The 10,703-nt window shown below is 42.4% G+C and overlaps 1 non-coding gene across 1 annotated transcript; it reads right to left on the bottom strand.

The window, feature by feature from the left end:
• Positions 1–1,360: 1,360 nt before the first annotated feature.
• Positions 1,361–1,531, bottom strand: LOC121445846. Its single transcript, XR_005974016.1, has one exon. It is a non-coding gene; the product is annotated as a U1 spliceosomal RNA (small nuclear RNA).
• Positions 1,532–10,703: the final 9,172 nt, after the last annotated feature.

The following is a 10,703-nucleotide window of genomic DNA, read 5'->3' as shown; positions in this document are numbered from 1 at the left end:
ATCATAACATTAAAGGAAGAGAAAATAAACAGGCCCCTTCAAAAAACAAACGAATCCCACCAAACCAAGGAAATCCTCTCACACCCAGAGGAAAGCCTGCCGCGTGCCTTGCAGACTGCAGCTTGGTCTTTGGAGCCTCGTGGAGGTCATTTCCAAAAAAACAAATAGTCACCTCGTTTTTGTCACCCACTAGGAGTGAGGGCTAAGCTGCAGGCCCATGTCCAAGGATTCCTCCTTCATAGGCCCAGCCAACCACAGACATGTCTGGCCTCTTGCCTAAAAGGGAAGCGGGACGCAGTCCTTGTCCTGACCCTCTCTCTCGACCCTGCTCCCCATCTGATAGCTCTGGGTGTTGGTATATTGTCCTCTCTTGAGGCCTCCTTGACTCCATCTTACTTATTTACTTCTGTTATTCTTGAACAACAATGGAGGTGCGTGTGTGCCGGGCTCTACTTAGTCCTTAAGCGCTGCATGAGGAAGGAGGCACACTCCTCTTCTGTCTCACCTGACACTCAAGGACCAGGGCCCTGGGGCAGCAGCCAATGGACAAGAACCCTGCCTATCACACCAAAACCACTTCTCTCTTTGCAAAAGGCCACTTCGGAGTCAAGGCCAAGGTTGAAGGTAGAGAATTCTGGGAAGGCTTTCTAAGTGCACTAGGGGAGTTTACCACGTAGATTCCTCTGAGGTGTGATGGATAGTTGCCCCTCAATCTTAGATAAGAGTCATAAATTTAGTCAGAACTACAGTTTATTCTCATGAGTATCTGGGGGAATTGTCCTAGACCTTGGGTGACCAATAGTCAACTCCCCCTTTCGGGCTCAGGGCAATTACATTAAGTGACTCGAAATAAGAATAGAAATGATTTCTTCTGAGGTCTCTGTCAGTACCGCGTAAAAAATCATTTGTATCTCATTATGGGACACAAGTGTGCCAGACAGTCCCCAAATGACATTGGATGCTGTTTCCACCACTGGTTATTTCAGGTAACAATCGACAGGAAATGATTGTAGCTGCCTGGGTGGTCACTTTTCCAGGGGCTGCTGGGATTGAGTCTCCGTCCTCTCCCGTCTCTCATCTATGGCTGCGAAGGGAAATGAACCACTTTTGTACACAGCAAATCCTTTCCTCGGTTCTCCTTCCTTCCTGCTCTCCATTTGGCCAGTTGAGTTTGAGAAAGTGAAGGTAAGAGTTACACTTTGGGGTGTTATTTACAGTAAGCACATGGGTGCCCTCTACAACCCAAATTGGGAAGGAGAGTCTTAGAAAAGGAAAGAAAGAAAGAACAAACAATCAAAGCCAAACAACGTAACTTGTAGCATCTGTTTGCTTTTTCCTCTTTGTGATTCTACGCTTTTTTTGGGGGGGTGGGGGTTCGAACGCATTCCCCCACTACCACAAACCATGCAGTTGAGTTTCCCAAATTTGAGGAAGTCGCAGGGGTCAGCGCATCCTCGGAAGGGCAGTGGATAAGCCTGGCTCTGGGGAAGTCACCTGCGTGCTCATGGATGCTCCCGGGCCAGGTAAGTATTCTCTGTCTTGTTTCTGAGATGCTACACACAGGGTCCCCAGGTGGACTATTCACAGTGTTCCCGACACTGTCTGCATCATAACCCGCACCATTCATGCCTGGTGAAAGAACTCTGCTTTGGGTTCACAGAGCGGACACTTTGGTGAGCTCGAGGTAGCAGGCAGGGTGCAGCCCAGGCAGGCAGGATGGGAAGCAGTTTCTGTTGATGGTGTGTGGCTGTGAGCCTTTCTGCCGCTTCGACTAAGACAGCGAGCAGTGCCTGTTTGATGTTTGGTCTTTGGGAAGGAGACCCAAGAGAACATGAGCTGGGCTTGTCTGAAAATCAAAGTCCAAATTAAAAATTTATTCCAGTGTTTGAAAAACTCCTGGCCAAAACCTTCATATGGAAAAAAAAAAAAAAAGGTACAAAAACTCTCTGGTTTCTTCAGCATCTCCAGTTGAGGACTAGAAGATTTATTTTTAAAAATAATCAACTAAAAGCAAAGGGCAAATAGTTCTGTAAGCAGACCCAGGTCAGATAGCTTTGCTAAAGCTTCAAGGGAAGCTGTCTGTTTAACCACTTTGGGCAAGTGGGAAGCTACATGTAGTTTAGTAATCGGTTTTGAATCCTCTTCTCCTTGCCTGTTTGATCATTTGGTTCTTCTCTGAAACTGGAGGACAGAGAACAAGAAAAGGCTCCCATTACCCAGCCCCGCCCACTCCGCAGCCCCGCCCACTCCACAGCCCCACCCACTCTGCAGCTTCGCCCACTCTGCAGCCCCGCCCTCACTGTGTTCAGCAGAAAGTCGTAGGGGAGGATTATTTTTTTTTTGTATAAAATGATATTTTATTTAGCTAATATACATTTAATATTTAAAATGTAAATACAAATTCCAATGATACAGATTCCTACTTTCCAACATATAGCCGATATGACTAAAAGATAGTCGTATAAGACCTCTAATAAATAAAAACATTAATTTTATCTTTATTACTATGGAGACTCAGTAAATAGAATTACATTGAGGAAGGATTTTATATTAGTATAAATACCATAATTTCTTAATATTAATATTTTCATAATGGGCTTCAAATATCAAGGACAATGGCACTGGGTTTTGATCCTACTGCATGAACTGGCTTTGTGGGAGCCTAGCCTGTTTGGATGCTCACCTTCCTGGACCTGGATGGAGGGGGGAGGACCTTGGACTTCCCACAGGGCAGGGAATTCGGACTGCTCTTCAGAGGAGGGGGGGGGCGGATGGAGTGGGGGGAGGGGGAGAGGAATGGGAGGTGGGGAGGAGGCAGAACTTTTTTCAATAAAAATAAAGAAAGAAAGAAAGAAGAAAGAAAAAAGTTAAGAAAGTGATCAAAACAGGAAAAATTAAGAATAAATAATATTTTGAGTGAATCTATTCTGTTTAATTGATTCCTTCTTATATCTTGATATTTGGGGAGGATTTTTTTAAAGCTGTCAGTTGGGGAGGAAAATAAAGATGGCAGACCAAACCATTGACTAGTAATGATGAAACTATTAGTCATAATGGACATTTTATTATACAGCAATAGGTTAAAGAAAAAAGTGAAAAATAAACAATAAAATTCAATCAGGGCGTTAAGCAAATTATTTTAGGAAAAAATAGAATTAACCCAATATGAGAGCCTTTTTAGTGAGGTGTTGGAGAGAAGAAACCAAGTCTAAGGGCAAAGCAACCAGAGGAAGGGTTGGGACCAAGACTCATCATTCACAATGAAAGCAGAGAGTAGAAAGGGAGAACAGAGGAGCCAGGTCAACAGTCAAAGCCAAGGGCAGACAGCCCTGGCAGGACTAAGACGCAGCACCCTGCAGAACTGAACCCAGGCTCCCAGGTGAGTTTGCACAGGTCCTCTAGCACAAGAGCATTGCTAGTCTAGTGTGTAAGCTTTACATTTTAAGTTTAACTTGGGTACAGTTTCCTACTTAGTTTATAGTTTGATAGACTTTGTGTGAACCCACTCACTTCTCCACCACTCCAATCTGGTCATGAGATAGGGCCCTCAACGCAGAGCTGTGTTCCCCAACGTCATTCTCCAGAAGAAGGCCTCCTTTAGATATCTCTCATCATGGACTTGTTTTCTCTCCCCCACTTTTTGTGAAGGGCACTTAAGGTCATAAAATATTTTTATTGCGTCCTCCACTCATTTAATATTATATTTATGATTTGTATTTGTATTAGACAGGAAGAGGAAATTTGTTTATTCTCACTGATTTAGAACACGCCATGTTTCCATATGTAGTTTATAGAACTGTAGTGTAAATAGGCATTTATAGGCTTCCAGTCTTTTGCTAGTAAAGATGGCATTGCTATGAACATTCTTGTGTATATCTTTTGCTGTCTGTATGCATTTCTGTGGTTCTGTTCCTAGGGGAATGGCTGAGTCATATGGTGTACATATGTTAGCTTCAGTACACACCACAGAGTCTCTCTCAAAGTTGATGCACCTGGCAACCTTCACACTAACTGTGAGGGCTTCCTGCTGTCCACATCCTCAGTATTGTCAATTTACCTCCGATTTATAGCAAGTGGCTTCAACTGAATGGTGGCTTAAGTTTGGACTGATGAATTTGCCTATTTTCCAAAGTTTTTTTTTAAAGAAATAAATTGAGCTATTTTATTTTGTGAAGAGACGATTCAATTATTTTGTCCATTATTAATGTATTATCTATTTTTGCTTTATATAGGAGATCTTAAATATTCCAGACATAAGACATGTTTGTATGCTTACAAAAGAGTGTTATATGTGTGTTTGTGCAAGTGCAATGTGCATGCGTGTACAGCTGCAGAATGCATGTGTGTGCAGCTGCAGGGTTTGTGTCAGGTGTCTTCCTCAATTTCTCCCACCTTATATATTGAGGCAGTTTCTCTCTTTTTGAAAATAGTATATTTTTTATTAATTCTTTGAAAATTTGTATTTGATCATATTCACATCCCCCCCCCACTGTTTCCGAATCTAATCCCCCTCCCTACATACCCAACTGTGTAATTTTTTTTTCCTGAACCCATTGATTGTGGTTTGTATTATCCAAATACTTCTGAGTGTGGGCCCTACCCTGAAGCTTGGCTCACCTACCAGCAGTCACGCCCAAAAGGAAAATCTCCCCTCCTCCTCTAGCAATTGTCCATTGCCAATACCTCCTCAGCTAGGAATGGCATTTTGTTCCACCATCCCTCTCCATGCAGGGATTTTGTCTGTTTGAGCTTGCACAGGCCTTGTGCCTGCTGTCATAATCACTGTGAGTTCACGTCTGTGACGGCCCTATCGAATTCAGAGAACGTTTGCTCACTGTAGTCACTCACCACTTCTGGCCCTCATACTCTTTCCACTCCCTCTTCTGGAATGATCTATGAACCTTCAGAGCTGGGGTATGATATAAATGTCCACTTAGGACTGAATGAACATTCCACAGTCTCTTCTTCTGGAGGCATGGCGTCTGCAAACTTGGAGCTCTCCTGGACTTTACATGAGTTCTGGGGCTCCAAATCCTACTCCTCACACTTAGCAAGCACCTTACCTAGAGAGCTATCATCCCAGCACTAGAATATACACATTATCATACGCTTCTCCTTCTTGCTTTTTATTTTTTTAAACAATATTTTCATTAATTCTTTGAGAATTTCAAATACTTTGAGAATTTCACATTCACCCCTAGTGTCCCCCACTAGCTTCTCCTGGATCCACCCTCTCTTCCTAATCCCCATGCTTAATGTCAAATCTTCTCTCTCTCTCTTTTTCTCTCTCTGAGACTACCTTGCAATAGATAACCCCATCCTCTCACTCTTAACAATCTTTCCACCTCTTCTTCTGTGATGTTCTCTGAGCCTTACATATGGCGGTTCTGTTGTAAATGCATTAATTGGGGGAAGGTACCCTACAATCAATTGGTCTCTGCCTTTTGACCAGTGTTACGTTCATGTTTTCTCTTATTTGTGAATCTGTAGATGTAAGTAGATAACATGAAGTAACCACAGATACCAGGAAAGTGACATGAGTGACATGAGATACAGGAGCACGAGAAGGGGTGATAGCAGGACACAGTTGCTATGGAAGGCACAGTTGCTATGGAAGGCACAGTTGCTATGGAAAGTAAATGGGAAAACGAGTGGTTGAGTCTTACCAGGGAGGGAAGAGTGGGGAGGAAAGAAAGAAACAGAAAGACAGGGAAGGGGAGGTAATTGCACTAAGGATGTTTGAAAAATCCATTAGGAATTATATTACTTTATGGTTACTTAAAATTAATATATGCATACATACACATACATACACAAAATATTATTTATACTTATTTTAACTTTAACTAGTACACTAATTATTATATTAAAACATTATATTAATATATTTGTTAATAATATAATATATTAACATGTTTATTAATAATGAATATATTATTATATAATATATATTAATTAAAGCTTTATACCAGTTAGGATGACAATGCTACCCCCAAAACCATAGATTTATCTAACAAAATCTCAGTGCCAGGCATGGGAAACCTTTCTAGTTGTTGGCCAGAAGAGTGCAAGAGACTTCCCAGAACAATACAGGTTCCTGCCATTGCTCTCACAGTCTTCCAGAAGAGAATGTTAGGCTATTGCTAAAGACAACACACACTTAGGACACAATGTTTTGGGGAACTGATCTGAATCTGACCTGGAGGTCTCTTTACTAAGGACCACGTCTGGAAGTACTGGAAGGATCCTGGAAGCTGCCATGGAAGGAAAGAATCAATAGTTCTACCCAGCTGAGATGTCTATGAACACAATGACCAACATGGTAGAATATTCCCAAATACACAACAGTGGCATTTATATCCCGCATGTAACCAATCGGTGGCTAATCAGACTTAATGCCCACTCAAGAGGAAGGAATTGATACCTCTAACTATAAACCTATCCACTGCCTGTGGCTAGAGAGGTTATGGAACCTAGAGGAGAATCTATTACTGCCATTACCTAAGCCAAGGTCATCTCTAACTGAATTCTAAATACTTACCCTTAATTGCATATAAGTATAGCTCCCACTCCTTCTAAGTTTCTTAACCATATAGTTGGTTTTGTTTTTTTTTAATGAAATTTTATTAATTTCAAGAAGACTAATTTCTTAGTGTTTCGTTTTATGGTTAGTGAGTTTTATGTCTTGTTTTGATTGACCCACCCTAAGGTCATGAGGCTGTTGTTCTACTTCATGTTATACAAACTTTATTATTAAACTTTTCCTATTATATCTAAAATCCATGTGTAAACAACATTTAAAAAATAGTATAAGATAGGACCAAATTAATTTTTTCTTTTGGGAATTCAAATAACTGGACCATTTCTTTAAAAGACCGTTCTTTGAACACCACCCTCAGTACGTCCTTGTGCAGCAGATACAGGACATCTGCCCTGATGCTGGACTCTCAGCTCTGTCCTATGGCCCCAGTGTCTCTGATGACACCAGCCCCACGATGCCTTAAGGACCACTGAACTTTGTTGTTAGTTTTTTGTTGTTGTTTTTTTGTTTTTGTGTTTGTTTTTCGAGACAGGGTTTCTCTGTAGCCTTTGATGACTGTCCTGGAACTAGTTCTTGTAGACCAGGCTGGCCTCGAACTCCCAGAGATTCGCCTGCCTCTGCCTCCCAAGTGCTGGGATTAAAGGCGTGCGCCACCACTGCCTGGCTTGGACCATTGAACTTTGAACTCTCACCTTCCTTCTCCTTAGGTTTTGTCTCGACTATGTTGTATCTTTTGCATTTCATATAAAGCTTAGAATTAGCTTGCTAATTTTCATGAATAAAAAAGAAAAGGAAACAAAAAAGGAAGGGAAGGGGGGATAAGAAGGGAAGAAGGGGGGAGGAACATGCCAGGATTCTCGTGGATATTACTACTATGAAGCAATAGATCAATTTGAAAATCATTAATATCTTTACGATGTATGCTTTCCCAATACAATTTACATAGTAAATTGCTTACATCTTGAAAAATGTTCTCTGCAATGTTTGCATTTTTAGATAATAGGTACATAAAGTTGGCTAAATTTATTTATACCAAGTTATTTAATTTTAAAATACTATATAATTTATTTTAAATTATGAATATGAACAAAGTTTTATCAAATATTTTGCTTTGTCTTTTGAGATGGTCATGATTTTTCTTCTTTATTCTGTCACTCTGTTGAATTTTATTGACTAATTTCTGTGTTGAACCAGCCTTGCATTTCTGAGACAACGTTGCTTTGTGATATTTGATCCTTTAAATGTACCTATAGATCTGAGTTTTATATCTGTGACAACATTGCATGTTTCAGCGCTAGCACAGTATTAAGATGATGAAGTAAACTGCCCAGCCACCTATAATTCAGGTGGCAAGTATATTCGGAGGCTCCCTGATTTGAAATCATATCCAAACCCTGGTCCCCATGATATACTTATCTTTGGAGATGGAGAATCAGAAAGCAAAAATGACCACAACTCAGACCAAAGGGGAAAATCTATACTGTAACTAATTTTCCTTCAAAAGGACACAGAGAAGATGAACCTCCCAATAGTAGGTTGTAATGTTGGGAGACTGTGAAGGCCAGGATGGTGAACTGTAATTATCATTTATAATGTATACTCATAATCATATTGCTCCTAGAACATCTTCATTATCTTTCACTTTTGAAATGATTGTTGTTCCCAACAGACTTGGGAATCCACTTTTATTAGGCCCTGATCATCAATCCAAACCTTTTAAGGTAAGAGTGTTGCTACCTCAGAAGCCAAAGAGACATTTCCTAGCTGGAAAGTGAGCACTCCGAAGTCATTAGCCTCCTGGACCTGTGAGCCAGCCCGCCTGTCACCGAGGATACATTGGCCTCAAATTAACCTGCTCCATTTGCCCACGCACGTTGTCCTTCATTCCACAGACTACGTTCTCAAATGGTTTTAGGCAAGCCTTGTTTCATTCCAGAACTGCGTTTCAGGGGAGGGAGGTATGTCTAAAGTGAACTTGGTTTATACAGTTTTATTTGTAATGGAGCATGTGTTTAAAAGAAAGTCATACTCGGTGCTTTGAGAGGCAAGCGTCCCTTGTCTCAACTCATTGATGTCAGAAGTCCTCGCTTGCAAGTCTGCAAGGCCTATCATTTGCTGTTGTAGTAGCTCCATAGTAATCAGGACTTCTCTTCTCACCTTCTGTACTCCCTAACTACAGGATGCTTCAGGCAGCACTGCTCTCCTCAAGCCCCATGGAGGCCTCCCTCTGCACACTGTCTGGCATCTTCTGTCTGTCTGAGCACTCCCTGACTTCCCCCTCGAGTTCACCAGGTCTCCTAGTCCTGCCTCCCACGGGTGCCACTCTGTAGGATCCATGTCCTTGATGATTGCCTTGGCCCGGGCACATTGACCTGTTTATGTAAAGACCCTTTGGACTCCTCGGGGACAACTCACCAGTGACCAGAGGCAGAGCAGCTGTATCAACTCAGCTTGGGGAAGCTCGAGTATCCAGTGATCTTGGCTGTGTGGAGTTTGAAACTAAGCCCAGCATATTACTCACGGCAAAACCAGGGGCCAGCCAACTTAAATAGAGCACTCCCTGAGTCGTTCGCAGGACGATTAGTGAAGGAAGCTCCGACTGAAGAGCTCCTATTCTGTGCCTGCTTCTTATTTTTTTAAACAACATGCTCTCTGCAAGCGAGATGGAGAAAGTGGAAACCTCAAAGAATGTTATTTATTAATTTAAAAAGGTTCAGCCTATGAACACATGCCAGGATCCTTTAACTTGATAACAATGGCCACAGTTCAATCAAGCTCTACCTCTCTTCAGAACGGGGACTGAGGGCTTTGTAAGTAAGCACTGTGGCATTTAATCTCCATGTCAATTCTGCACTGTGGGTCCCATTACTCTTACTCTCTGCAGGTGGGCAAGCAGAAGCCCAGGGAAAGCTCAGGACATACTTCTAAGTGATGGAGTTGCGTTCTTTATTTACCACCTTAGCTGCTCTTCTATGGGTGCAAGTCAGGGACTTTATTGAAGAAGATACCTCAAGAGAAACATGCGGCATTACCCCATAGCTCTGAAGGGAAGCTGGGTTTTGTTTGGGAGAACTCTGCAGGCCAGAAGTTTGGGTGAAATACACCCTACTGAATCAGACAGGGCTTAAATGTGTAGATTTCCAACCAGAAGATCCTTTCATTGGGGGAAGAAAAGGGATCGTTGAATGGACTTACAGAAACTATTTGTATTTTCACATTCTTTTTTTTCTCTCTGCAGGATAACCGAATTCTTTCCAGGTCATGGTTTACTCTCTCTGTTGGCCTTTCTACCTGGGATGGTTTTGAGGGGCCTGAAGCTAAGTCCTTTGTGCCCCACTAGCCAGGCCTGCTGTATCTTTGATTAGGGTACCACCACTGCCCTGCACAGCTGAGCATCCACGTGGACACGTTTATTGGAGCAATGAGAATCTCACTTCTAAACAAAGCCCCGGGAATTCGATTGTTTTCCATGCAGAAAGTTTTCATTTGAAAAAATAACCCTCTTTGTTTAACTAATGAAAAGGAGGGGGTTACCACTCACTTCTCAGGCTGGGTAAGAATTCTACGGGCAGTAATTCTATTTCTTAGTGGAAAATGTTTCGGTTTCTTAATGTTGTTTTGCAGACTGGTCCCTTCCCAGCCCTTGCTCCGAGGACCACACATAAACACACGTACACCCTCATGCATGCACAGTGCTGCATTTTCCACCCTTCCCTGTTGAGGGTTAGGGATGGCTGCATCCTTTTTCCAACACCTGCAGAACAAGAATGAGGTGGGTCAAGAGCTGTCACCCAGCCAGAGGCTTCCTGCTTGTTTAGGAACACAGTGCCTTTCCCAGCCCCATTCTAGCCCCAGAGGCTGGGTGGGCTGTGGAGGAAGGACACTGGACTCTCAACTTTCCTCATTTCTGTGTATCTCTATGTAGAGCAATTTTCTCACCAAATGAACGCTGTGGTCTCTAGCAGGCCCTCCTCATGTTAGTATGAAATGACGAGAGTACTGTCACCTTTGAACTCACTGTGTGGTCAAAGAGCTGCTGAGTGGTCTAGACCACACAAAACAAAATCGGAACACGGCCCCAGGAGGCAGCTCAGCAGAAGGAGAAAACTCATGCACACTCAGTTAGACAGGCCCACTCTGTCAGTTAGATGCCTCAAGTGCT

The sequence above is a fragment of the Microtus oregoni genome, unplaced genomic scaffold (assembly GCF_018167655.1).
Source record: "Microtus oregoni isolate MIOR12 unplaced genomic scaffold, Mior012 001709F_ref0000452, whole genome shotgun sequence".
Taxonomy (NCBI): Eukaryota; Metazoa; Chordata; class Mammalia; order Rodentia; family Cricetidae; genus Microtus; species Microtus oregoni.
This window is presented reverse-complemented; position numbering and strand designations above follow the sequence as displayed.